Raw genomic sequence first — 27641 nt, 5'->3', positions numbered from 1 at the left:
GTTCACGATGTGAATCTGTGTATTCTGGCCCTCGTATGAGGGCGTGGGTTCGAATCCCACTTCTGACACGATATGTTTTATAAAAGTAACTCGAAGAGATGTAATTTTGAACGCCTAAATTAATTAAAACCACGTCAGGATGGCCGAGCGGTCTAAGGCGCCAGACTCAAGGGGCTTAGCTTCCTTCGTTCACGATGTGAATCTGTGTATTCTTGTCCTAGTATGAGGGCGTGGGTTCGAATCCCACTTCTGACAAGATATTGTTTATGAAAATAACTCGAAGAGATGTAATTATAAACGTCTAAATTACTTAAAACTACGTCAGGATGGCCGAGCCGTCTTAGGCGCTAGACTCAAGGGGCTTAGTTTCCTTCGTTCACGATGTGAATCTGTGTATTCTGGCCCTCGTATGAGGGCGTGGGTTCGAATCCCATTTCTGACACGATATGTTTTATAAAAGTAACTCGAAGAGATGTGATTTTGAACGCCTAAATTAATTAAAACCACGTCAGGATGGCCGAGCGGTCTAAGGCGCCAGACTCAAGGGGCTTAGCTTCCTTCGTTCACGATGTGAATCTGTGTATTCTGGTCCTCGTATGAGGGCGTGGGTTCGAATCACACTTCTGACACGATATGTTTTAAGAAAATAACGGGATGAGATATAATTTTAAAACGTCCAAATTACACAGAACCACGTCAGGATGGCCGAGCGGTCTAAGGCGCAAGACTGAAGGGGCTTAGCTTCCATCGTTCACGATGTAAATCTGTGTATTCTGGTCCTAGTATGAGGGCGTGGGTTCGAATCCCACTTCTGACACGATATTGTTTATGAAAATAACTCGAAGAGATGTAATTTGAAACGTCTAAGTTACTTAAAACCACGTCAGTATGGCCAACCTGTCTTAGGCGCTAGACTCAAGGGGCTTAGTTTCCTTCGTTCACGATGTGAATCTGTGTATTCTGGCCCTCGTATGAGGGCGTGGGTTCGAATCCCACTTCTGACACGATATGTTTTATAAAAGTAACTCGAAGAGATGTAATTTTGAACGCCTAAATTAATTAAAACCACGTCAGGATGGCCGAGCGGTCTAAGGCGCCAGACTCAAGGGGCTTAGCTTCCTTCGTTCACGATGTGAATCTGTGTATTCTGGTCCTCGTATGTGGGCGTGGGTTCGAATCACACTTCTGACACGATATGTTTTAAGAAAATAACTGGATGAGATATAATTTTAAAACGTCCAAATTACATACAACCACGTCTGGATGGCCGAGCGGTCTAAGGCGCGAGACCCAAGGGGCGTAGTTTCCTTCGTTCACGATGTGAATCTGTGTATTCTGGCCCTCGTATGAGGGCGTGCGTTCGAATCCCACTTCTGACACGATATGTTTTATAAAAGTAACTCGAAGAGATGTAATTTTGAACGCCTAAATTAATTAAAACCACGTCAGGATGGCCGAGCGGTCTAAGGCGCCAGACTCAAGGGGCTTAGCTTCCTTCGTTCACGATGTGAATCTGTGTATTCTTGTCCTAGTATGAGGGCGTGGGTTCGAATCCCACTTCTGACAAGATATTGTTTATGAAAATAACTCGAAGAGATGTAATTATAAACGTCTAAATTACTTAAAACTACGTCAGGATGGCCGAGCCGTCTTAGGCGCTAGACTCAAGGGGCTTAGTTTCCTTCGTTCACGATGTGAATCTGTGTATTCTGGCCCTCGTATGAGGGCGTGGGTTCGAATCCCACTTCTGACACGATATGTTTTATAAAAGTAACTCGAAGAGATGTAATTTTGAACGCCTAAATTAATTAAAACCACGTCAGGATGGCCGAGCGGTCTAAGGCGCCAGACTCAAGGGGCTTAGCTTCCTTCGTTCACGATGTGAATCTGTGTATTCTGGTCCTCGTATGTGGGCGTGGGTTCGTATCACACTTCTGACACGAATGGTTTTAAGAAAATAACTGGATGAGATATAATTTTAAAACGTCCAAATTACATACAACCACGTCTGGATGGCCGAGCGGTCTAAGGCGCGAGACCCAAGGGGCGTAGTTTCCTTCGTTCACGATGTGAATCTGTGTATTCTGGCCCTCGTATGAGGGCGTGGGTTCGAATCCCACTTCTGACACGATATGTTTTATAAAAGTAACTCGAAGAGATGTAATTTTGAACGCCTAAATTAATTAAATTCACGTCAGGATGGCCGAGCGGTCTAAGGCGCCAGACTCAAGGGGCTTAGCTTCCTTCGTTCACGATGTGAATCTGTGTATTCTGGTCCTCGTATGAGGGCGTGGGTTCGAATCACACTTCTGACACGAATGGTTTTAAGAAAATAACTGGATGAGATATAATTTTAAAACGTCCAAATTACATACAACCACGTCTGGATGGCCGAGCGGTCTAAGGCGCGAGACCCAAGGGGCGTAGTTTCCTTCGTTCACGATGTGAATCTGTGTATTCTGGCCCTCGTATGAGGGCGTGGGTTCGAATCCCACTTCTGACACGATATGTTTTATAAAAGTAACTCGAAGAGATGTAATTTTGAACGCCTAAATTAATTAAAACCACGTCAGGATGGCCGAGCGGTCTAAGGCGCCAGACTCAAGGGGCTTAGCTTCCTTCGTTCACGATGTGAATCTGTGTATTCTTGTCCTAGTATGAGGGCGTGGGTTCGAATCCCACTTCTGACAAGATATTGTTTATGAAAATAACTCGAAGAGATGTAATTATAAACGTCTAAATTACTTAAAACTACGTCAGGATGGCCGAGCCGTCTTAGGCGCTAGACTCAAGGGGCTTAGTTTCCTTCGTTCACGATGTGAATCTGTGTATTCTGGCCCTCGTATGAGGGCGTGGGTTCGAATCCCATTTCTGACACGATATGTTTTATAAAAGTAACTCGAAGAGATGTGATTTTGAACGCCTAAATTAATTAAAACCACGTCAGGATGGCCGAGCGGTCTAAGGCGCCAGACTCAAGGGGCTTAGCTTCCTTCGTTCACGATGTGAATCTGTGTATTCTGGTCCTCGTATGAGGGCGTGGGTTCGAATCACACTTCTGACACGATATGTTTTAAGAAAATAACGGGATGAGATATAATTTTAAAACGTCCAAATTACACAGAACCACGTCAGGATGGCCGAGCGGTCTAAGGCGCAAGACTGAAGGGGCTTAGCTTCCATCGTTCACGATGTAAATCTGTGTATTCTGGTCCTAGTATGAGGGCGTGGGTTCGAATCCCACTTCTGACACGATATTGTTTATGAAAATAACTCGAAGAGATGTAATTTGAAACGTCTAAGTTACTTAAAACCACGTCAGTATGGCCAACCTGTCTTAGGCGCTAGACTCAAGGGGCTTAGTTTCCTTCGTTCACGATGTGAATCTGTGTATTCTGGCCCTCGTATGAGGGCGTGGGTTCGAATCCCACTTCTGACACGATATGTTTTATAAAAGTAACTCGAAGAGATGTAATTTTGAACGCCTAAATTAATTAAAACCACGTCAGGATGGCCGAGCGGTCTAAGGCGCCAGACTCAAGGGGCTTAGCTTCCTTCGTTCACGATGTGAATCTGTGTATTCTGGTCCTCGTATGTGGGCGTGGGTTCGAATCACACTTCTGACACGATATGTTTTAAGAAAATAACTGGATGAGATATAATTTTAAAACGTCCAAATTACATACAACCACGTCTGGATGGCCGAGCGGTCTAAGGCGCGAGACCCAAGGGGCGTAGTTTCCTTCGTTCACGATGTGAATCTGTGTATTCTGGCCCTCGTATGAGGGCGTGCGTTCGAATCCCACTTCTGACACGATATGTTTTATAAAAGTAACTCGAAGAGATGTAATTTTGAACGCCTAAATTAATTAAAACCACGTCAGGATGGCCGAGCGGTCTAAGGCGCCAGACTCAAGGGGCTTAGCTTCCTTCGTTCACGATGTGAATCTGTGTATTCTTGTCCTAGTATGAGGGCGTGGGTTCGAATCCCACTTCTGACAAGATATTGTTTATGAAAATAACTCGAAGAGATGTAATTATAAACGTCTAAATTACTTAAAACTACGTCAGGATGGCCGAGCCGTCTTAGGCGCTAGACTCAAGGGGCTTAGTTTCCTTCGTTCACGATGTGAATCTGTGTATTCTGGCCCTCGTATGAGGGCGTGGGTTCGAATCCCACTTCTGACACGATATGTTTTATAAAAGTAACTCGAAGAGATGTAATTTTGAACGCCTAAATTAATTAAAACCACGTCAGGATGGCCGAGCGGTCTAAGGCGCCAGACTCAAGGGGCTTAGCTTCCTTCGTTCACGATGTGAATCTGTGTATTCTGGTCCTCGTATGTGGGCGTGGGTTCGTATCACACTTCTGACACGATATGTTTTAAGAAAATAACTGGATGAGATATAATTTTAAAACGTCCAAATTACATACAACCACGTCTGGATGGCCGAGCGGTCTAAGGCGCGAGACCCAAGGGGCGTAGTTTCCTTCGTTCACGATGTGAATCTGTGTATTCTGGCCCTCGTATGAGGGCGTGGGTTCGAATCCCACTTCTGACACGATATGTTTTATAAAAGTAACTCGAAGAGATGTTATTTTGAACGCCTAAATTAATTAAATTCACGTCAGGATGGCCGAGCGGTCTAAGGCGCCAGACTCAAGGGGCTTAGCTTCCTTCGTTCACGATGTGAATCTGTGTATTCTGGTCCTCGTATGAGGGCGTGGGTTCGAATCACACTTCTGACACGAATGGTTTTAAGAAAATAACTGGATGAGATATAATTTTAAAACGTCCACATTACATAAAACCACGTCTGGATGGCCGAGCGGTCTAAGGCGCGAGACTCAAGGGGGTTAGCTTCCTTCGTTCACGATGTAAATCTGTGTATTCTAGTCGTAGTATGAGGGCGTGGGTTCGAATCCCACTTCTGACAAGATATTGTTTATGAAAATAACTCGAAGAGATGTAATTATAAACGTCTAAATTACTTAAAACTACGTCAGGATGGCCGAGCCGTCTTAGGCGCTAGACTCAAGGGGCTTAGTTTCCTTCGTTCACGATGTGAATCTGTGTATTCTGGCCCTCGTATGAGGGCGTGGGTTCGAATCCCATTTCTGACACGATATGTTTTATAAAAGTAACTCGAAGAGATGTGATTTTGAACGCCTAAATTAATTAAAACCACGTCAGGATGGCCGAGCGGTCTAAGGCGCCAGACTCAAGGGGCTTAGCTTCCTTCGTTCACGATGTGAATCTGTGTATTCTGGTCCTCGTATGAGGGCGTGGGTTCGAATCACACTTCTGACACGATATGCTTTAAGAAAATAACTGGATGAGATATAATTTTAAAACTTCCAAATTACATAAAACCACGTCTGGATGGCCGAGCGGTCTAAGGCGCGAGACTCAAGGGGCTTAGCTTCCTTCGTTCACGATGTAAATCTGTGCATTCTGGTCCTAGTATGAGGGCGTGGGTTCGAATCCCACTTCTGACAAGATATTGTTTATGAAAATAACTCGAAAAGATGTAATTTTAAACGTCTAAATTACTTAAAACCACGTCAGGATGGCCGAGCCGTCTTAGGCGCGAGACTTAAGGGGCTTAGTTTCCTTCGTTCACGATGTGAATCTGTGTATTCTGGCCCTCGTATGAGGGCGTGGGTTCGAATCCCACTTCTGACACGATATGTTTTATAAAAGTAACTCGAAGAGATGTGATTTTGAACGCCTAAATTAATTAAAACCACATCAGGATGGCCGAGCGGTCTAAGGCGCCAGACTCAAGGGGCTTCGTTCACGATGTGATTCTGTGTATTCTAGTCCTCGTATGAGGGCGTGGGTTCGAATCCCACTTCTGACACGATATGTTTTAAGAAAATAACTGGATGAGATATAATTTTAAAACGTCCAAATTACACAGAACCACGTGAGGATGGCCGAGCGGTCTTAGGCGCTAGACTCAAGGGGCTTAGCTTCCTTCGTTCACGAAGTGAATCTGTGTATTCTGGTCCTCGTATGAGGGCGTGGGTTCGAATCCCACTTCTGACACGATATGTTTTATAAAAGTAACTCGACGAGATGTAATTTTGAACGCCTAAATTAATTAAAACCACGTCAGGATGGCCGAGCGGTCTAAGGCGCCAGACTCAAGGGGCTTAGCTTCCTTCGTTCACGATGTGAATCTGTGTATTCTGGTCCTCGTATGAGGGCGTGGGTTCGAATCACACATCTGATACGATATGTTTTAAGAAAATAACTGGATGAGATATAATTTTAAAACGTCCAAATTACACAGAACCACGTCAGGTTGGCCGAGCGGTCTAAGGCGCAAGACTCAAGGGGCTTAGCTTCCTTCGTTCACGATGTAAATCTGTGTATTCTGGTCCTAGTATGAGGGCGTGGGTTCGAATCCCACTTCTGACACGATATTGTTTATGAAAATAACTCGAAGAGATGTAATTTTAAACGTCTAAATTACTTAAAACCACGTCAGTATGGCCGAGCCGTCTTAGGCGCTAGTCTCAATGGGCGTAGTTTCCTTCGTTCACGATGTGAATCTGTGTATTCTGGCCCTCGTATGAGGGCGTGGGTTCGAATCCCACTTCTGACACGATATGTTTTATAAAAGTAACTCGAAGAGATGTAATTTTAACGCCTAAATTAATTAAATCTCGTCAGGATGGCCGAGCGGTCTAAGGCGCCAGACTCAAGGGGCTTAGCTTCCTTCGTTCACTATGTGAATGTGTGTATTCTGGTCCTCGTATGAGGGCGTGGGTTCGAATCACACTTCTGACACGATATGCTTTAAGAAAATAACTGGATGAGATATAATTTTAAAACGTCCAAATTACATAAAACCACGTCTGGATGGCCGAGCGGTCTAAGGCGCGAGACTCAAGGGGCTTAGCTTCCTTCGTTCACGATGTAAATCTGTGCATTCTGGTCCTAGTATGAGGGCGTGGGTTCGAATCCCACTTCTGACAAGATATTGTTTATGAAAATAACTCGAAGAGATGTAATTTTAAACGTCTAAATTACTTAAAACCACGTCAGGATGGCCGAGCCGTCTTAGGCGCGAGACTTAAGGGGCTTAGTTTCCTTCGTTCACGATGTGAATCTGTGTATTCTGGCCCTCGTATGAGGGCGTGGGTTCGAATCCCACTTCTGACACGATATGTTTTATAAAAGTAACTCGAAGAGATGTGATTTTGAACGCCTAAATTAATTAAAACCACATCAGGATGGCCGAGCGGTCTAAGGCGCCAGACTCAAGGGGCTTCGTTCACGATGTGATTCTGTGTATTCTAGTCCTCGTATGAGGGCGTGGGTTCGAATCCCACTTCTGACACGATATGTTTTAAGAAAATAACTGGATGAGATATAATTTTAAAACGTCCAAATTACACAGAACCACGTCAGGATGGCCGAGCGGTCTTAGGCGCTAGACTCAAGGGGCTTAGCTTCCTTCGTTCACGAAGTGAATCTGTGTATTCTGGCCCTCGTATGAGGGCGTGGGTTCGAATCCCACTTCTGACACGATATGTTTTATAAAAGTAACTCGAAGAGATGTTATTTTGAACGCCTAAATTAATTAAATTCACGTCAGGATGGCCGAGCGGTCTAAGGCGCCAGACTCAAGGGGCTTAGCTTCCTTCGTTCACGATGTGAATCTGTGTATTCTGGTCCTCGTATGAGGGCGTGGGTTCGAATCACACTTCTGACACGAATGGTTTTAAGAAAATAACTGGATGAGATATAATTTTAAAACGTCCACATTACATAAAACCACGTCTGGATGGCCGAGCGGTCTAAGGCGCGAGACTCAAGGGGGTTAGCTTCCTTCGTTCACGATGTAAATCTGTGTATTCTAGTCGTAGTATGAGGGCGTGGGTTCGAATCCCACTTCTGACAAGATATTGTTTATGAAAATAACTCGAAGAGATGTAATTATAAACGTCTAAATTACTTAAAACTACGTCAGGATGGCCGAGCCGTCTTAGGCGCTAGACTCAAGGGGCTTAGTTTCCTTCGTTCACGATGTGAATCTGTGTATTCTGGCCCTCGTATGAGGGCGTGGGTTCGAATCCCATTTCTGACACGATATGTTTTATAAAAGTAACTCGAAGAGATGTGATTTTGAACGCCTAAATTAATTAAAACCACGTCAGGATGGCCGAGCGGTCTAAGGCGCCAGACTCAAGGGGCTTAGCTTCCTTCGTTCACGATGTGAATCTGTGTATTCTGGTCCTCGTATGAGGGCGTGGGTTCGAATCACACTTCTGACACGATATGCTTTAAGAAAATAACTGGATGAGATATAATTTTAAAACTTCCAAATTACATAAAACCACGTCTGGATGGCCGAGCGGTCTAAGGCGCGAGACTCAAGGGGCTTAGCTTCCTTCGTTCACGATGTAAATCTGTGCATTCTGGTCCTAGTATGAGGGCGTGGGTTCGAATCCCACTTCTGACAAGATATTGTTTATGAAAATAACTCGAAAAGATGTAATTTTAAACGTCTAAATTACTTAAAACCACGTCAGGATGGCCGAGCCGTCTTAGGCGCGAGACTTAAGGGGCTTAGTTTCCTTCGTTCACGATGTGAATCTGTGTATTCTGGCCCTCGTATGAGGGCGTGGGTTCGAATCCCACTTCTGACACGATATGTTTTATAAAAGTAACTCGAAGAGATGTGATTTTGAACGCCTAAATTAATTAAAACCACATCAGGATGGCCGAGCGGTCTAAGGCGCCAGACTCAAGGGGCTTCGTTCACGATGTGATTCTGTGTATTCTAGTCCTCGTATGAGGGCGTGGGTTCGAATCCCACTTCTGACACGATATGTTTTAAGAAAATAACTGGATGAGATATAATTTTAAAACGTCCAAATTACACAGAACCACGTGAGGATGGCCGAGCGGTCTTAGGCGCTAGACTCAAGGGGCTTAGCTTCCTTCGTTCACGAAGTGAATCTGTGTATTCTGGTCCTCGTATGAGGGCGTGGGTTCGAATCCCACTTCTGACACGATATGTTTTATAAAAGTAACTCGACGAGATGTAATTTTGAACGCCTAAATTAATTAAAACCACGTCAGGATGGCCGAGCGGTCTAAGGCGCCAGACTCAAGGGGCTTAGCTTCCTTCGTTCACGATGTGAATCTGTGTATTCTGGTCCTCGTATGAGGGCGTGGGTTCGAATCACACATCTGATACGATATGTTTTAAGAAAATAACTGGATGAGATATAATTTTAAAACGTCCAAATTACACAGAACCACGTCAGGTTGGCCGAGCGGTCTAAGGCGCAAGACTCAAGGGGCTTAGCTTCCTTCGTTCACGATGTAAATCTGTGTATTCTGGTCCTAGTATGAGGGCGTGGGTTCGAATCCCACTTCTGACACGATATTGTTTATGAAAATAACTCGAAGAGATGTAATTTTAAACGTCTAAATTACTTAAAACCACGTCAGTATGGCCGAGCCGTCTTAGGCGCTAGTCTCAATGGGCGTAGTTTCCTTCGTTCACGATGTGAATCTGTGTATTCTGGCCCTCGTATGAGGGCGTGGGTTCGAATCCCACTTCTGACACGATATGTTTTATAAAAGTAACTCGAAGAGATGTAATTTTAACGCCTAAATTAATTAAATCTCGTCAGGATGGCCGAGCGGTCTAAGGCGCCAGACTCAAGGGGCTTAGCTTCCTTCGTTCACTATGTGAATGTGTGTATTCTGGTCCTCGTATGAGGGCGTGGGTTCGAATCACACTTCTGACACGATATGCTTTAAGAAAATAACTGGATGAGATATAATTTTAAAACGTCCAAATTACATAAAACCACGTCTGGATGGCCGAGCGGTCTAAGGCGCGAGACTCAAGGGGCTTAGCTTCCTTCGTTCACGATGTAAATCTGTGCATTCTGGTCCTAGTATGAGGGCGTGGGTTCGAATCCCACTTCTGACAAGATATTGTTTATGAAAATAACTCGAAGAGATGTAATTTTAAACGTCTAAATTACTTAAAACCACGTCAGGATGGCCGAGCCGTCTTAGGCGCGAGACTTAAGGGGCTTAGTTTCCTTCGTTCACGATGTGAATCTGTGTATTCTGGCCCTCGTATGAGGGCGTGGGTTCGAATCCCACTTCTGACACGATATGTTTTATAAAAGTAACTCGAAGAGATGTGATTTTGAACGCCTAAATTAATTAAAACCACATCAGGATGGCCGAGCGGTCTAAGGCGCCAGACTCAAGGGGCTTCGTTCACGATGTGATTCTGTGTATTCTAGTCCTCGTATGAGGGCGTGGGTTCGAATCCCACTTCTGACACGATATGTTTTAAGAAAATAACTGGATGAGATATAATTTTAAAACGTCCAAATTACACAGAACCACGTCAGGATGGCCGAGCGGTCTTAGGCGCTAGACTCAAGGGGCTTAGCTTCCTTCGTTCACGAAGTGAATCTGTGTATTCTGGTCCTCGTATGAGGGCGTGGGTTCGAATCCCACTTCTGACACGATATGTTTTAAGAAAATAACTGGATGAGATATAATTTTAAAACGTCCAAATTACCAGAACCACGTCAGGATGGCCGAGCGGTCTTAGGCGCTAGACTCAAGGGGCTTAGCTTCCTTCGTTCACGAAGTGAATCTGTGTATTCTGGTCCTCGTATGAGGGCGTGGGTTCGAATCCCACTTCTGACACGATATGTTTTATAAAAGTAACTCGAAGAGATGTAATTTTGAACGCCTAAATTAATTAAAACCACGTCAGGATGGCCGAGCGGTCTAAGGCGCCAGACTCAAGGGGCTTAGCTTCCTTCGTTCACGATGTGAATCTGTGTATTGTGGTCCTCGTATGAGGGCGTGGGTTCGAATCACACTTCTGATACGATATGTTTTAAGAAAATAACTGGATGAGATATAATTTTAAAACGTCCAAATTACACAGAACCACGTCAGGTTGGCCGCGCGGTCTAAGGCGCAAGACTCAAGGGGCTTAGCTTCCTTCGTTCACGATGTAAATCTGTGTATTCTGGTCCTAGTATGAGGGCGTGGGTTCGAATCCCACTTCTGACACGATATTGTTTATGAAAATAACTCGAAGAGATGTAATTTTAAACGTCTAAATTACTTAAAACCACGTCAGTATGGCCGAGCCGTCTTAGGCGCTAGACTCAATGGGCGTAGTTTCCTTCGTTCACGATGTGAATCTGTGTATTCTGGCCCTCGTATGAGGGCGTGGGTTCGAATCCCACTTCTGAGACGATATGTTTTATAAAAGTAACTCGAAGAGATGTAATTTTAACGCCTAAATTAATTAAATCTCGTCAGGATGGCCGAGCGGTCTAAGGCGCCAGACTCAAGGGGCTTAGCTTCCTTCGTTCACGATGTGAATCTGTGTATTCTGGTCCTCGTATGAGGGCGTGGGTTCGAATCACACTTCTGACACGATATGCTTTAAGAAAATAACTGGATGAGATATAATTTTAAAACTTCCAAATTACATAAAACCACGTCTGGATGGCCGAGCGGTCTAAGGCGCGAGACTCAAGGGGCTTAGCTTCCTTCGTTCACGATGTAAATCTGTGCATTCTGGTCCTAGTATGAGGGCGTGGGTTCGAATCCCACTTCTGACAAGATATTGTTTATGAAAATAACTCGAAAAGATGTAATTTTAAACGTCTAAATTACTTAAAACCACGTCAGGATGGCCGAGCCGTCTTAGGCGCGAGACTTAAGGGGCTTAGTTTCCTTCGTTCACGATGTGAATCTGTGTATTCTGGCCCTCGTATGAGGGCGTGGGTTCGAATCCCACTTCTGACACGATATGTTTTATAAAAGTAACTCGAAGAGATGTGATTTTGAACGCCTAAATTAATTAAAACCACATCAGGATGGCCGAGCGGTCTAAGGCGCCAGACTCAAGGGGCTTCGTTCACGATGTGATTCTGTGTATTCTAGTCCTCGTATGAGGGCGTGGGTTCGAATCCCACTTCTGACACGATATGTTTTAAGAAAATAACTGGATGAGATATAATTTTAAAACGTCCAAATTACACAGAACCACGTGAGGATGGCCGAGCGGTCTTAGGCGCTAGACTCAAGGGGCTTAGCTTCCTTCGTTCACGAAGTGAATCTGTGTATTCTGGTCCTCGTATGAGGGCGTGGGTTCGAATCCCACTTCTGACACGATATGTTTTATAAAAGTAACTCGACGAGATGTAATTTTGAACGCCTAAATTAATTAAAACCACGTCAGGATGGCCGAGCGGTCTAAGGCGCCAGACTCAAGGGGCTTAGCTTCCTTCGTTCACGATGTGAATCTGTGTATTCTGGTCCTCGTATGAGGGCGTGGGTTCGAATCACACATCTGATACGATATGTTTTAAGAAAATAACTGGATGAGATATAATTTTAAAACGTCCAAATTACACAGAACCACGTCAGGTTGGCCGAGCGGTCTAAGGCGCAAGACTCAAGGGGCTTAGCTTCCTTCGTTCACGATGTAAATCTGTGTATTCTGGTCCTAGTATGAGGGCGTGGGTTCGAATCCCACTTCTGACACGATATTGTTTATGAAAATAACTCGAAGAGATGTAATTTTAAACGTCTAAATTACTTAAAACCACGTCAGTATGGCCGAGCCGTCTTAGGCGCTAGTCTCAATGGGCGTAGTTTCCTTCGTTCACGATGTGAATCTGTGTATTCTGGCCCTCGTATGAGGGCGTGGGTTCGAATCCCACTTCTGACACGATATGTTTTATAAAAGTAACTCGAAGAGATGTAATTTTAACGCCTAAATTAATTAAATCTCGTCAGGATGGCCGAGCGGTCTAAGGCGCCAGACTCAAGGGGCTTAGCTTCCTTCGTTCACTATGTGAATGTGTGTATTCTGGTCCTCGTATGAGGGCGTGGGTTCGAATCACACTTCTGACACGATATGCTTTAAGAAAATAACTGGATGAGATATAATTTTAAAACGTCCAAATTACATAAAACCACGTCTGGATGGCCGAGCGGTCTAAGGCGCGAGACTCAAGGGGCTTAGCTTCCTTCGTTCACGATGTAAATCTGTGCATTCTGGTCCTAGTATGAGGGCGTGGGTTCGAATCCCACTTCTGACAAGATATTGTTTATGAAAATAACTCGAAGAGATGTAATTTTAAACGTCTAAATTACTTAAAACCACGTCAGGATGGCCGAGCCGTCTTAGGCGCGAGACTTAAGGGGCTTAGTTTCCTTCGTTCACGATGTGAATCTGTGTATTCTGGCCCTCGTATGAGGGCGTGGGTTCGAATCCCACTTCTGACACGATATGTTTTATAAAAGTAACTCGAAGAGATGTGATTTTGAACGCCTAAATTAATTAAAACCACATCAGGATGGCCGAGCGGTCTAAGGCGCCAGACTCAAGGGGCTTCGTTCACGATGTGATTCTGTGTATTCTAGTCCTCGTATGAGGGCGTGGGTTCGAATCCCACTTCTGACACGATATGTTTTAAGAAAATAACTGGATGAGATATAATTTTAAAACGTCCAAATTACACAGAACCACGTCAGGATGGCCGAGCGGTCTTAGGCGCTAGACTCAAGGGGCTTAGCTTCCTTCGTTCACGAAGTGAATCTGTGTATTCTGGTCCTCGTATGAGCTCGTGGGTTCGAATCCCACTTCTGACACGATATGTTTTAAGAAAATAACTGGATGAGATATAATTTTAAAACGTCCAAATTACATAAAACCCGGTCTGGTTGGCCGAGCGGTCTAAGGCGCAAGACTCAAGGGGCTTAGCTTCCTTCGTTCACGATGTAAATCTGTGTATTCTGGTAATAGTATGATGGCGTGGGTTCGAATCCCACTTCTGACACGATATTGTTTATGAAAATTACTCGAAGAGATGTAATTTTAAACGTCTAAATTACTTAAAACCACGTCAGTATGGCCGAGCCGTCTTAGGAGCTAGACTCAAGGGGCTTAGTTTTCTTCGTTCACGATGTGAATCTGTGTATTCTGGCCCTCGTATGAGGGCGTGGGTTCGAATCCCACTTCTGACACGATATGATTTATAAAAGTAACTCGAAGAGATGTAATTTTGAACGCCTAAATTAATTAAAACCACGTCAGGATGGCCGAGCGGTCTAAGGCGCCCGACTCAAGGGGCTTGGCATCCTTCGTTCACGATGTGAATCTGTGTATTCTGGTCCTAGTATGAGGGCGTGGGTTCGAATCCCACTTCTGACACGATATTGTTTATGAAAATAACTCGAAGAGATGTAATTTTAAACGTCTAAATTACTTAAAACCACGTCAGTATGGCCGAGCCGTCTTAGGCGCTAGACTCAATGGGCGTAGTTTCCTTCGTTCACGATGCGAATCTGTGTATTCTGGCCCTCGTATGAGGGCGTGGGTTCGAATCCCACTTCTGACACGATATGTTTTATAAAAGTAACTCGCAGAGATGTAATTTTAACGCCTAAATTAATTAAAACCACGTCAGGATGGCCGAGCGGTCTAAGGCGCCAGACTCAAGGGGCTTAGCTTCCTTCGTTCACGATGTGAATCTGTGTATTCTGGTCCTCGTATGAGGGCGTGGGTTCGAATCACACTTCTGACACGATATGTTTTAAGAAAATAACTGGATGAGATATAATTTTAAAACGTCCAAATTACATAAAACCACGTCTGGATGGCCGAGCGGTCTAAGGCGCGAGACTCAAGGGGCTTAGCTTCCTTCGTTCACGATGTGAATCTGTGTATTCTGGCCCTCGTATGAGGGCGTGGGTTCGAATCACACTTCTGACACGATATGTTTTATAAAAGTAACTCGAAGAGATGTGATTTTGAACGCCTAAATTAATTAAAACCACGTCAGGATGGCCGAGCGGTCTTAGGCGCCAGACTCAAGGGGCTTCGTTCACGTTGTGATTCTGTGTATTCTGGTCCTCGTATAAGGGCGTGGGTTCGAATCCCACTTCTGACACGATATGTTTTAAGAAAATAACTGGATGAGATATAATTTTAAAACGTCCAAATTACATAAAACCCGGTCTGGATGGCCGAGCGGTCAAAGGCGCAAGACTCAAGGGGCTTACTTTCCTTCGTTCACGATGTAAATCTGTGTATTCTGGTAATAGTATGATGGCGTGGGTTCGAATCCCACTTCTGACACGATATTGTTTATGAAAATTACTCGAAGAGATGTAATTTTAAACGTCTAAATTACTTAAAACCACGTCAGTATGGCCGAGCCGTCTTAGGAGCTAGACTCAAGGGGCTTAGTTTTCTTCGTTCACGATGTGAATCTGTGTATTCTGGCCCTCGTATGAGGGCGTGGGTTCGAATCCCACTTCTGACACGATATGTTTTATAAAAGTAACTCGAAGAGATGTAATTTTGAACGCCTAAATTAATTAAAACCACGTCAGGATGGCCGAGCGGTCTAAGGCGCCCGACTCAAGGGGCTTAGCATCCTTCGTTCACGATGTGAATCTGTGTATTCTGGTAATAGTATGATGGCGTGGGTTCGAATCCCACTTCTGACACGATATTGTTTATGAAAATTACTCGAAGAGATGTAATTTTAAACGTCTAAATTACTTAAAACCACGTCAGTATGGCCGAGCCGTCTTAGGAGCTAGACTCAAGGGGCTTAGTTTTCTTCGTTCACGATGTGAATCTGTGTATTCTGGCCCTCGTATGAGGGCGTGGGTTCGAATCCCACTTCTGACACGATATGTTTTATAAAAGTAACTCGAAGAGATGTAATTTTGAACGCCTAAATTAATTAAAACCACGTCAGGATGGCCGAGCGGTCTAAGGCGCCCGACTCAAGGGGCTTAGCATCCTTCGTTCACGATGTGAATCTGTGTATTCTGGTCCTCGTATGAGGGCGTGGGTTCGAATCACACTTCTGACACGATATGTTTTAAGAAAATAACTGGATGAGATATAATTTTAAAACGTCCAAATTACATAAAACCACGTCTGAATGGCCGAGCGGTCTAAGGCGCGAGACTCAAGGGGCTTAGCTTCCTTCGTTCACTATGTAAATCTGTGCATTCTGGTCCTGGTATGAGGGCGTGGGTTCGAATCCCACTTCTGACAAGATATTGTTTATGAAACTAACTCGAAGAGATGTAATTTTAAACGTCTAAATTACTTAAAACCACGTCAGGATGGCCGAGCCGTCTTAGGCGCTAGACTCAATGGGCGTAGTTTCCTTCGTTCACGATGTGAATCTGTGTATTCCGGCCCTCGTATGAGGGCGTGGGTTCGAATCCCACTTCTGACACGATATGTTTTATAAAAGTAACTCGAAGAGATGTAATTTTGAACGCCTAAATTAATTAAAACCACGTCAGGATGGCCGAGCGGTCTAAGGCGCCCGACTCAAGGGGCTTAGCATCCTTCGTTCACGATGTGAATCTGTGTATTCTGGTCCTCGTATGAGGGCGTGGGTTCGAATACCACTTCTGACAAGATATTGTTTATGAAAATAACTCGAAGAGATGTAATTTTAAACGTCTAAGTTACTTAAAACCACGTCAGGATGGCCGAGCCGTCTTAGGCGCGAGACTCAAGAGGCTTAGTTTCCTTCGTTCACGATGTGAATCTGTGTATTCTGGCCCTCGTATGAGGGCGTGGGTTCGAATCCCACTTCTGACACGATATGTTTTATAAAAGTAACTCGAAGAGATGTGATTTTGAACGCCTAAATAAATTTACACCACATCAGGATGGCCGAGCGGTCTAAGGCGCCAGACTCAAGGGGCTTCGTTCACGATGTGATTCTGTGTATTCTGGTCCTCGTATGAGGGCGTGGGTTCGAATCCCACTTCTGACACGATATGTTTTAAGAAAATAACTGGATGAGATATAATTTTAAAACGTCCAAATTACATAAAACCACGTCTGAATGGCCGAGCGGTCTAAGGCGCGAGACTCAAGGGGCTTAGCTTCCTTCGTTCACTATGTAAATCTGTGCATTCTGGTCATGGTATGAGGGCGTGGGTTCGAATCCCACTTCTGACAAGATATTGTTTATGAAAATAACTCGAAGAGATGTAATTTTAAACGTCTAAATTACTTAAAACCACGTCAGGATGGCCGAGCCGTCTTAGGCGCTAGACTCAATGGGCGTAGTTTCCTTCGTTCACGATGTGAATCTGTGTATTCCGGCCCTCGTATGAGGGCGTGGGTTCGAATCCCACTTCTGACACGATATGTTTTATAAAAGTAACTCGAAGCGATGTAATTTTGAACGCCTAAATTAATTAAAACCACGTCAGGATGGCCGAGCGGTCTAAGGCGCCCGACTCAAGGGGCTTAGCATCCTTCGTTCACGATGTGAATCTGTGTATTCTGGTCCTCGTATGAGGGCGTGGGTTCGAATACCACTTCTGACAAGATATTGTTTATGAAAATAACTCGAAGAGATGTAATTTTAAACGTCTAAGTTACTTAAAACCAGGTCAGGATGGCCGAGCCGTCTTAGGCGCGAGACTCAAGGGGCTTAGTTTCCTTCGTTCACGATGTGAATCTGTGTATTCTGGCCCTCGTATGAGGGCGTGGGTTCGAATCCCACTTCTGACACGATATGTTTTATAAAAGTAACTCGAAGAGATGTGATTTTGAACGCCTAAATAAATTAACACCACATCAGGATGGCCGAGCGGTCTAAGGCGCCAGACTCAAGGGGCTTCGTTCTCGATGTGATTCTGTGTATTCTGGTCCTCGTATGAGGGCGTGGGTTCGAATCCCACTTCTGACACGATATAGTTTATGAAAATAACTCGAAGAGATGTATTTTAAACGTCTAAATTACTTAAAACCACGTCAGTATGGCCGAGCCGTCTTAGGCGCTAGACTCAAGGGGCTTAGTTTCCTTCGTTCACTATGTGAATCTGTGTATTCTGGTCCTCGTATGAGGGCGTGGGTTCGAATCACACTTCTGACACGATATGTTTTAAGAAAATAACTGGATGAGATATAATTTTAAAACGTCCAAATTACATAAAACCACGTCTGGATGGCCGAGCGGTCTAAGGCGCGAGACTCAAGGGGCTTAGCTTCCTTCGTTCACGATGTGAATCTGTGTATTCTGGCCCTCGTATGAGGGCGTGGGTTCGAATCACACTTCTGACACGATATGTTTTATAAAAGTAACTCGAAGAGATGTGATTTTGAACGCCTAAATTAATTAAAACCACGTCAGGATGGCCGAGCGGTCTTAGGCGCCAGACTCAAGGGGCTTCGTTCACGTTGTGATTCTGTGTATTCTGGTCCTCGTATAAGGGCGTGGGTTCGAATCCCACTTCTGACACGATATGTTTTAAGAAAATAACTGGATGAGATATAATTTTAAAACGTCCAAATTACATAAAACCCGGTCTGGATGGCCGAGCGGTCAAAGGCGCAAGACTCAAGGGGCTTACTTTCCTTCGTTCACGATGTAAATCTGTGTATTCTGGTAATAGTATGATGGCGTGGGTTCGAATCCCACTTCTGACACGATATTGTTTATGAAAATTACTCGAAGAGATGTAATTTTAAACGTCTAAATTACTTAAAACCACGTCAGTATGGCCGAGCCGTCTTAGGAGCTAGACTCAAGGGGCTTAGTTTTCTTCGTTCACGATGTGAATCTGTGTATTCTGGCCCTCGTATGAGGGCGTGGGTTCGAATCCCACTTCTGACACGATATGTTTTATAAAAGTAACTCGAAGAGATGTAATTTTGAACGCCTAAATTAATTAAAACCACGTCAGGATGGCCGAGCGGTCTAAGGCGCCCGACTCAAGGGGCTTAGCATCCTTCGTTCACGATGTGAATCTGTGTATTCTGGTAATAGTATGATGGCGTGGGTTCGAATCCCACTTCTGACACGATATTGTTTATGAAAATTACTCGAAGAGATGTAATTTTAAACGTCTAAATTACTTAAAACCACGTCAGTATGGCCGAGCCGTCTTAGGAGCTAGACTCAAGGGGCTTAGTTTTCTTCGTTCACGATGTGAATCTGTGTATTCTGGCCCTCGTATGAGGGCGTGGGTTCGAATCCCACTTCTGACACGATATGTTTTATAAAAGTAACTCGAAGAGATGTAATTTTGAACGCCTAAATTAATTAAAACCACGTCAGGATGGCCGAGCGGTCTAAGGCGCCCGACTCAAGGGGCTTAGCATCCTTCGTTCACGATGTGAATCTGTGTATTCTGGTCCTCGTATGAGGGCGTGGGTTCGAATCACACTTCTGACACGATATGTTTTAAGAAAATAACTGGATGAGATATAATTTTAAAACGTCCAAATTACATAAAACCACGTCTGAATGGCCGAGCGGTCTAAGGCGCGAGACTCAAGGGGCTTAGCTTCCTTCGTTCACTATGTAAATCTGTGCATTCTGGTCCTGGTATGAGGGCGTGGGTTCGAATCCCACTTCTGACAAGATATTGTTTATGAAACTAACTCGAAGAGATGTAATTTTAAACGTCTAAATTACTTAAAACCACGTCAGGATGGCCGAGCCGTCTTAGGCGCTAGACTCAATGGGCGTAGTTTCCTTCGTTCACGATGTGAATCTGTGTATTCCGGCCCTCGTATGAGGGCGTGGGTTCGAATCCCACTTCTGACACGATATGTTTTATAAAAGTAACTCGAAGAGATGTAATTTTGAACGCCTAAATTAATTAAAACCACGTCAGGATGGCCGAGCGGTCTAAGGCGCCCGACTCAAGGGGCTTAGCATCCTTCGTTCACGATGTGAATCTGTGTATTCTGGTCCTCGTATGAGGGCGTGGGTTCGAATACCACTTCTGACAAGATATTGTTTATGAAAATAACTCGAAGAGATGTAATTTTAAACGTCTAAGTTACTTAAAACCACGTCAGGATGGCCGAGCCGTCTTAGGCGCGAGACTCAAGAGGCTTAGTTTCCTTCGTTCACGATGTGAATCTGTGTATTCTGGCCCTCGTATGAGGGCGTGGGTTCGAATCCCACTTCTGACACGATATGTTTTATAAAAGTAACTCGAAGAGATGTGATTTTGAACGCCTAAATAAATTTACACCACATCAGGATGGCCGAGCGGTCTAAGGCGCCAGACTCAAGGGGCTTCGTTCACGATGTGATTCTGTGTATTCTGGTCCTCGTATGAGGGCGTGGGTTCGAATCCCACTTCTGACACGATATGTTTTAAGAAAATAACTGGATGAGATATAATTTTAAAACGTCCAAATTACATAAAACCACGTCTGAATGGCCGAGCGGTCTAAGGCGCGAGACTCAAGGGGCTTAGCTTCCTTCGTTCACTATGTAAATCTGTGCATTCTGGTCATGGTATGAGGGCGTGGGTTCGAATCCCACTTCTGACAAGATATTGTTTATGAAAATAACTCGAAGAGATGTAATTTTAAACGTCTAAATTACTTAAAACCACGTCAGGATGGCCGAGCCGTCTTAGGCGCTAGACTCAATGGGCGTAGTTTCCTTCGTTCACGATGTGAATCTGTGTATTCCGGCCCTCGTATGAGGGCGTGGGTTCGAATCCCACTTCTGACACGATATGTTTTATAAAAGTAACTCGAAGCGATGTAATTTTGAACGCCTAAATTAATTAAAACCACGTCAGGATGGCCGAGCGGTCTAAGGCGCCCGACTCAAGGGGCTTAGCATCCTTCGTTCACGATGTGAATCTGTGTATTCTGGTCCTCGTATGAGGGCGTGGGTTCGAATACCACTTCTGACAAGATATTGTTTATGAAAATAACTCGAAGAGATGTAATTTTAAACGTCTAAGTTACTTAAAACCAGGTCAGGATGGCCGAGCCGTCTTAGGCGCGAGACTCAAGGGGCTTAGTTTCCTTCGTTCACGATGTGAATCTGTGTATTCTGGCCCTCGTATGAGGGCGTGGGTTCGAATCCCACTTCTGACACGATATGTTTTATAAAAGTAACTCGAAGAGATGTGATTTTGAACGCCTAAATAAATTAACACCACATCAGGATGGCCGAGCGGTCTAAGGCGCCAGACTCAAGGGGCTTCGTTCACGATGTGATTCTGTGTATTCTGGTCCTCGTATGAGGGCGTGGGTTCGAATCCCACTTCTGACACGATATAGTTTATGAAAATAACTCGAAGAGATGTATTTTAAACGTCTAAATTACTTAAAACCACGTCAGTATGGCCGAGCCGTCTTAGGCGCTAGACTCAAGGGGCTTAGTTTCCTTCGTTCACTATGTGAATCTGTGTATTCTGGTCCTCGTATGAGGGCGTGGGTTCGAATCCCACTTCTGACACGATATGTTTTAAGAAAATAACTGGATGAGATATAATTTTAAAACGTCCAAATTACATAAAACCCGGTCTGGTTGGCCGAGCGGTCTTAGGCGCTAGACTCAAGGGGCTTAGCTTCCTTCGTTCACGATGTAAACCTGTGTATTCTGGTCCTAGTATGATGGCGTGGGTTCGAATCCCACTTCTGACACCATATTGTTTATGAAAATTACTCGAAGAGATGTAATTTTAAACGTCTAAATTACTTAAAACCATGTCATTATGGCCGAGCCGTCTTAGGCGCTAGACTCAAGGGGCTTAGTTTTCTTCGTTCACGATGTGAATCTGTGTATTCTGGTCCTCGTATGAGGGCGTGGGTTCGAATCACACTTCTGATACGATATGTTTTAAGAAAATAACTGGATGAGATATAATTTTAAAACGTCCAAATTACACACAACCACGTCAGGATGGCCGAGCGGTCTAAGGCGCAAGACTCAAGGGGCTTAGCTTCCTTCGTTCACGATGTAAATCTGTGTATTCTGGTCCTAGCATGAGGGCGTGGGTTCGAATCCCACTTCTGACACGATATTGTTTATGAAAATAACTCGAAGAGATGTAATTTTAAAGGTCTAAATTACTTAAAACCACGTCAGTATGGCCGAGCCGTCTTAGGCGCTAGACTCAATGGGCGTAGTTTCCTTCGTTCACGATGTGAATCTGTGTATTCTGGCCCTCGTATGAGGGCGTGGGTTCGAATCACACTTCTGACACGATATGTTTTAAGAAAATAACTGGATGAGATATAATTTTAAAACGTCCAAATTACGCAGAATCACGTCAGGATGGCCGAGCGGTCTTAGGCGCTAGACTCAAGGGGCTTAGCTTCCTTCGTTCACGATGTGAATCTGTGTATTCTGGTCCTCGTATAAGGGCGTGGGTTCGAATCCCACTTCTGACACGATATGTTTTAAGAAAATAACTGGATGAGATATAATTTTAAAACGTCCAAATTTCATAGAACCCGGTCTGGATGGCCGAGCGGTCTAAGGCGCAAGACTCAAGGGGCTTAGCTTCCTTCGTTCACGATGTAAATCTGTGCATTCTGGTCCTAGTATGAGGGCGTGGGTTCGAATACCACTTCTGACACGATATGTTTTAAGAAAATAACTGGATGAGATATAATTTTAAAACGTCCAAATTACGCAGAATCACGTCAGGATGGCCGAGCGGTCTTAGGCGCTAGACTCAAGGGGCTTAGCTTCCTTCGTTCACGATGTGAATCTGTGTATTCTGGTCCTCGTATGAGGGCGTGGGTTCGAAGCCCACTTCTGACACGATATGTTTTAAGAAAATAACTGGATGAGATATAATTTTAAAACGTCCAAATTACATAGAACCCGGTCTGGATGGCCGAGCGGTCTAAGGCGCAAGACTCAAGGGGCTTAGCTTTCTTCGTTCACGATGTAAATCTGTGCATTCTAGTCCTAGTATGAGGGCGTGGGTTCGAATCCCACTTCTGACAAGATATTGTTTATGAAAATAACTCGAAGAGATGTAATTTTAAACGTCTAAATTACTTAAAACCACGTCAGTATGGCTGAGCCGTCTTAGGCGCTACACTCAAGGGGCTTAGTTTCCTTCGTTCACGATGAGAATCTGTGTATTCTGGCCCTCGTATGAGGGCGTGGGTTGGAATCCCACTTCTGGCACGATATGTTTTATAAAAGTAACTCGAAGAGATGTAATTTTGAACGCCTAAATTAATTAAAACCACGTCAGGATGGCCGAGCGGTCTAAGGCGCCAGACTCAAGGGGCTTAGCTTCCTTCGTTCACGACGTGAATCTGTGTATTCTGGTCCTCGTATGAGGGCGTGGGTTCGAATCACACTTCTGACACGATATGTTTTAAGAAAATAACTGGATGAGATATAATTTTAAAACGTCCAAATTACTCAGAACCACGTCAGGATGGCCGAGTGGTCTTAGGCGCTAGACTCAAGGGGCTTAGCTTCCTTCGTTCACGATGTGAATCTGTGTATTCTGGTCCTAGTATGAGGGCGTGGGTTCGAATCCCACTTCTGACACGATATGTTTTAAGAAAATAACTGGATGAGATATAATTTTAAAACGTCCAAATTACATAGAACCCGGTCTGGATGGCCGAGCGGTCTAAAGCGCAAGACTCAAGGGGCTTAGCTTCCTTCGTTCACGATGTAAATCTGTGTATTCTGGTCCTAGTATGAGGGCGTGGGTTCGAATCCCACTTCTGACACGATATTGTTTATGAAAATAACTCGAAGAGATGTAATTTTAAACGTCTAATTTACTTAAAACCACGTCAGTATGGCTGAGCCGTCTTAGGCGCTAGACTCAAGGGGCTTAGTTTCCTTCGTTCACGATGAGAATCTGTGTATTCTGGCCCTCGTATGAGGGCGTGGGTTGGAATCCCACTTCTGACACGATATGTTTTATAAAAGTAACTCGAAGAGATGTAATTTTGAACGCCTAAATTAATTACAACCACGTCAGGATGGCCGAGCGGTCTAAGGCGCCAGACTCAAGGGGCTTAGCTTCCTTCGTTCACGATGTGAATCTGTGTATTCTGGTCCTCGTATGAGGGCGTGGGTTCGAATCACACTTCTGACACGATATGTTTTAAGAAAATAACTGGATGAGATATAATTTTAAAACGTCCAAATTACTCAGAACCACGTCAGGATGGCCGAGCGGTCTTAGGCGCTAGACTCAAGGGGCTTAGCTTCCTTCGTTCACGATGAGAATCTGTGTATTCTGGTCCTCGTATGAAGACGTGGGTTCGAATTCCACTTCTGACACGATATGTTTTAAGAAAATAACTGGATGAGATATAATTTTAAAACGTCCAAATTACATAAAACCCGGTCTGGATGGCCGAGCGGTCTAAGGCGCAAGACTCAAGGGGCTTAGCTTCCTTCGTTCACGATGTAAATCTGTGTATTCTGGTCCTAGTATGAGGGCGTGGGTTCGAATCCCACTTCTGACACGATATTGTTTATGAAAATAACTCGAAGAGATGTAATTTTAAACGTCTAAGTTACTTAAAACCACGTCAGGATGGCCGAGCGGTCTAAGGCGCCAGACTCAAGGGGCTTAGCTTCCTTCGTTCACGATGTGAATCTGTGTATCCTGGTCCTCGTATGAGGGCGTGGGTTCGAATCACACTTCTGACACGATATGTTTTAAGAAAATAACTGGATGAGATATAATTTTAAAACTTTCAAATTACTCAGAACCACGTCAGGATGGCCGAGCGGTCTTAGGCGCTAGACTCAAGGGGCTTAGCTTCCTTCGTTCACGATGAGAATCTGTGTATTCTGGTCCTCGTATGAAGACGTGGGTTCGAATTCCACTTCTGACACGATATGTTTTAAGACAATAACTGGATGAGATATAATTTTAAAACGTCCAAATTACATAAAACCACGTCTGGATGGCCGAGCGGTCTAAGGCGCGAGACTCAAGGGGCTTAGCTTCCTTCGTTCACGATGTAAATCTGTGTATTCTGGTCCTCGTATAAGGGCGTGGGTTCGAATCCCACTTCTGACACGATATTGTTTATGAAAATAATTGGATGAGATGTAATTTTAAAACGTCCAAATTACACAAAACCACGTCAGGATGGCCGAGCGGTCTAATGAGCCACACTCAAGGTTCTTAGCTTCCTTCGTTCACGATGTGAATCTGTGTATTCTGGTCCTAGTATGAGGGCGTGGGTTCGAATCCCACTTCGGACACGATATGTTTTATAAAAGTAACTCGAAGAGATGTAATTTTGAACGCCTAAATTAATTAAAACCACGTCAGGATGGCCGAGCGGTCTAAGGCGCCAGACTCAAGGGGCTTAGCTTCCTTCGTTCACGATGTGAATCTGTGTATTCTGGTCCTCGTATGAGGGCGTGGGTTCGATACACATCTCTCACACGATATGTTTTAAGAAAATAACTGGATGAGATATAATTTTAAAACGTGCAAATTACTCATAACCACGTCAGGATGGCCGAGCGGTCTTAGGCGCTAGACTCAAGGGGCTTAGCTTCCTTCGTTCACGATGAGAATCTGTGTATTCTGGTCCTCGTATGAAGACGTGGGTTCGAATTCCACTTCTGACACGAAATGTTTTAAGAAAATAACTGGATGAGATATAATTTTAAAACGTCCAAATTACATAAAACCCGGACTGGATGGCCGAGCGGTCTAAGGCGCAAGACTCAAGGGGCTTAGCTTCCTTCGTTCACGATGTAAATCTGTGTATTCTGGTCCTAGTATGAGGGCGTGGGTTCGAATCCCACTTCTGACACGATATTGTTTATGAAAATAACTCGAAGAGATGTAATTTTAAACGTCTAAATTACTTAAAACCACGTCAGGATGGCCTAGCGGTCTAAGGCGCCAGACTCAAGGGGCTTAGCTTCCTTCGTTCACGATGTGAATCTGTGTATTCTGGTCCTCGTATGAGGGCGTGGGTTCGAATCACACTTCTGACACGATATGTTTTAAGAAAATAACTGGATGAGATATAATTTTAAAACTTCCAAATTACTCAGAACCACGTCAGGATGGCCGAGCGGTCTTAGGCGCTAGACTCAAGGGGCTTAGCTTCCTTCGTTCACGATGAGAATCTGTGTATTCTGGTCCTCGTATGAAGACGTGGGTTCGAATTCCACTTCTGACACGATATGTTTTAAGAAAATAACTGGATGAGATATAATTTTAAAACGTCCAAATTACATAAAACCCGGACTGGATGGCCGAGCGGTCTAAGGCGCAAGACTCAAGGGGCTTAGCTTCCTTCGTTCACGATGTAAATCTGTGTATTCTGGTCCTAGTATGAGGGCGTGGGTTCGAATCCCACTTCTGACACGATATTGTTTATGAAAATAACTCGAAGAGATGTAATTTTAAACGTCTAAATTACTTAAAACCACGTCAGGATGGCCGAGCGGTCTAAGGCGCCAGACTCAAGGGGCTTAGCTTCCTTCGTTCACGATGTGAATCTGTGTATTCTGGTCCTCGTATGAGGGCGTGGGTTCGAATCACACTTCTGACACGATATGTTTTAAGAAAATAACTGGATGAGATATAATTTTAAAACTTCCAAATTACTTAAAACCACGTCTGGATGGCCGAGCGGTCTAAGGCGCGAGACTCAAGGGGCTTAGCTTCCTTCGTTCACGATGTAAATCTGTGTATTCTGGTCCTCGTATAAGGGCGTGGGTTCGAATCCCACTTCTGACACGATATTGTTTATGAAAATAATTGGATGAGATGTAATTTTAAAACGTCCAAATTACACAAAACCACGTCAGGATGGCCGAGCGGTCTAAGGCGCCAGACTCAAGGGGCTTAGCTTCCTTCGTTCACGATGTGAATCTGTGTATTCTGGTCCTCGTATGAGGGCGTGGGTTCGATACACATCTCTCACACGATATGTTTTAAGAAAATAACTGGATGAGATATAATTTTAAAACGTCCAAATTACTCATAACCACGTCAGGATGGCCGAGCGGTCTTAGGCGCTAGACTCAAGGGGCTTAGCTTCCTTCGTTCACGATGAGAATCTGTGTATTCTGGTCCTCGTATGAAGACGTGGGTTCGAATTCCACTTCTGACACGAAATGTTTTAAGAAAATAACTGGATGAGATATAATTTTAAAACATCCAAATTACATAAAACCCGGTCTGGATGGCCGAGCGGCCTAAGGCGCAAGACTCAAGGGGCTTAGCTTCCTTCGTTCACGATGTAAATCTGTGTATTCTGGTCCTAGTATGAGGGCGTGGGTTCGAATCCCACTTCTGACACGATATTGTTTATGAAAATAACTCGAAGAGATGTAATTTTAAACGTCTAAATTACTTAAAACCACGTCAGGATGGCCGAGCGGTCTAAGGCGCCAGACTCAAGGGGCTTAGCTTCCTTCGTTCACGATGTGAATCTGTGTATTCTGGTCCTCGTATGAGGGCGTGGGTTCGAATCACACTTCGGACACGATATGTTTTATAAAAGTAACTCGAAGAGATGTAATTTTGAACGCCTAATTTAATTAAAACCACGTCAGGATGGCCGAGCGGTCTAAGGCGCCAGACTCAAGGGGCTTAGCTTCCTTCGTTCACGATGTGAATCTGTGTATTGTGGTCCTCGTATGAGGGCGTGGGTTCGAATCACACTTCTGACACGATATGTTTTAAGAAAATAACTGGATGAGATATAATTTTAAAACTTCCAAATTACTCAGAACCACGTCAGGATGGCCGAGCGGTCTTAGGCGCTAGACTCAAGGGGCTTAGCTTCCTTCGTTCACGATGAGAATCTGTGTATTCTGG

General features: G+C 44.3%; 4 non-coding genes across 4 annotated transcripts; all 4 read left to right on the top strand.

The window, feature by feature from the left end:
- The first annotated feature begins 16733 nt into the window (after positions 1–16733).
- Positions 16734–16846, top strand: TRNAL-CAA (transfer RNA leucine (anticodon CAA)). Its single transcript has 2 exons — positions 16734–16771; positions 16801–16846. It is a non-coding gene; the product is annotated as a tRNA-Leu (tRNA).
- Positions 16847–17660: 814 nt separating this feature from the next.
- Positions 17661–17773, top strand: TRNAL-CAA (transfer RNA leucine (anticodon CAA)). The gene is made up of 2 exons: positions 17661–17698; positions 17728–17773. It is a non-coding gene; the product is annotated as a tRNA-Leu (tRNA).
- A 2302-nt stretch (positions 17774–20075) lies between these two features.
- Positions 20076–20188, top strand: TRNAL-CAA (transfer RNA leucine (anticodon CAA)). The gene is made up of 2 exons: positions 20076–20113; positions 20143–20188. It is a non-coding gene; the product is annotated as a tRNA-Leu (tRNA).
- An 814-nt stretch (positions 20189–21002) lies between these two features.
- TRNAL-CAA (transfer RNA leucine (anticodon CAA)) lies at positions 21003–21115 on the top strand. The gene is made up of 2 exons: positions 21003–21040; positions 21070–21115. It is a non-coding gene; the product is annotated as a tRNA-Leu (tRNA).
- Positions 21116–27641: the final 6526 nt, after the last annotated feature.

The sequence above is a fragment of the Phalangium opilio genome, unplaced genomic scaffold (assembly GCF_054372755.1).
Source record: "Phalangium opilio isolate 3A_F unplaced genomic scaffold, DU_Popi_V2 ptg001662l_1, whole genome shotgun sequence".
In the NCBI taxonomy this organism is placed as follows: domain Eukaryota; kingdom Metazoa; phylum Arthropoda; class Arachnida; order Opiliones; family Phalangiidae; genus Phalangium; species Phalangium opilio.
Note: the sequence above shows the minus strand (reverse complement) of the source record. Positions and strands in the feature narration are given on the sequence as shown.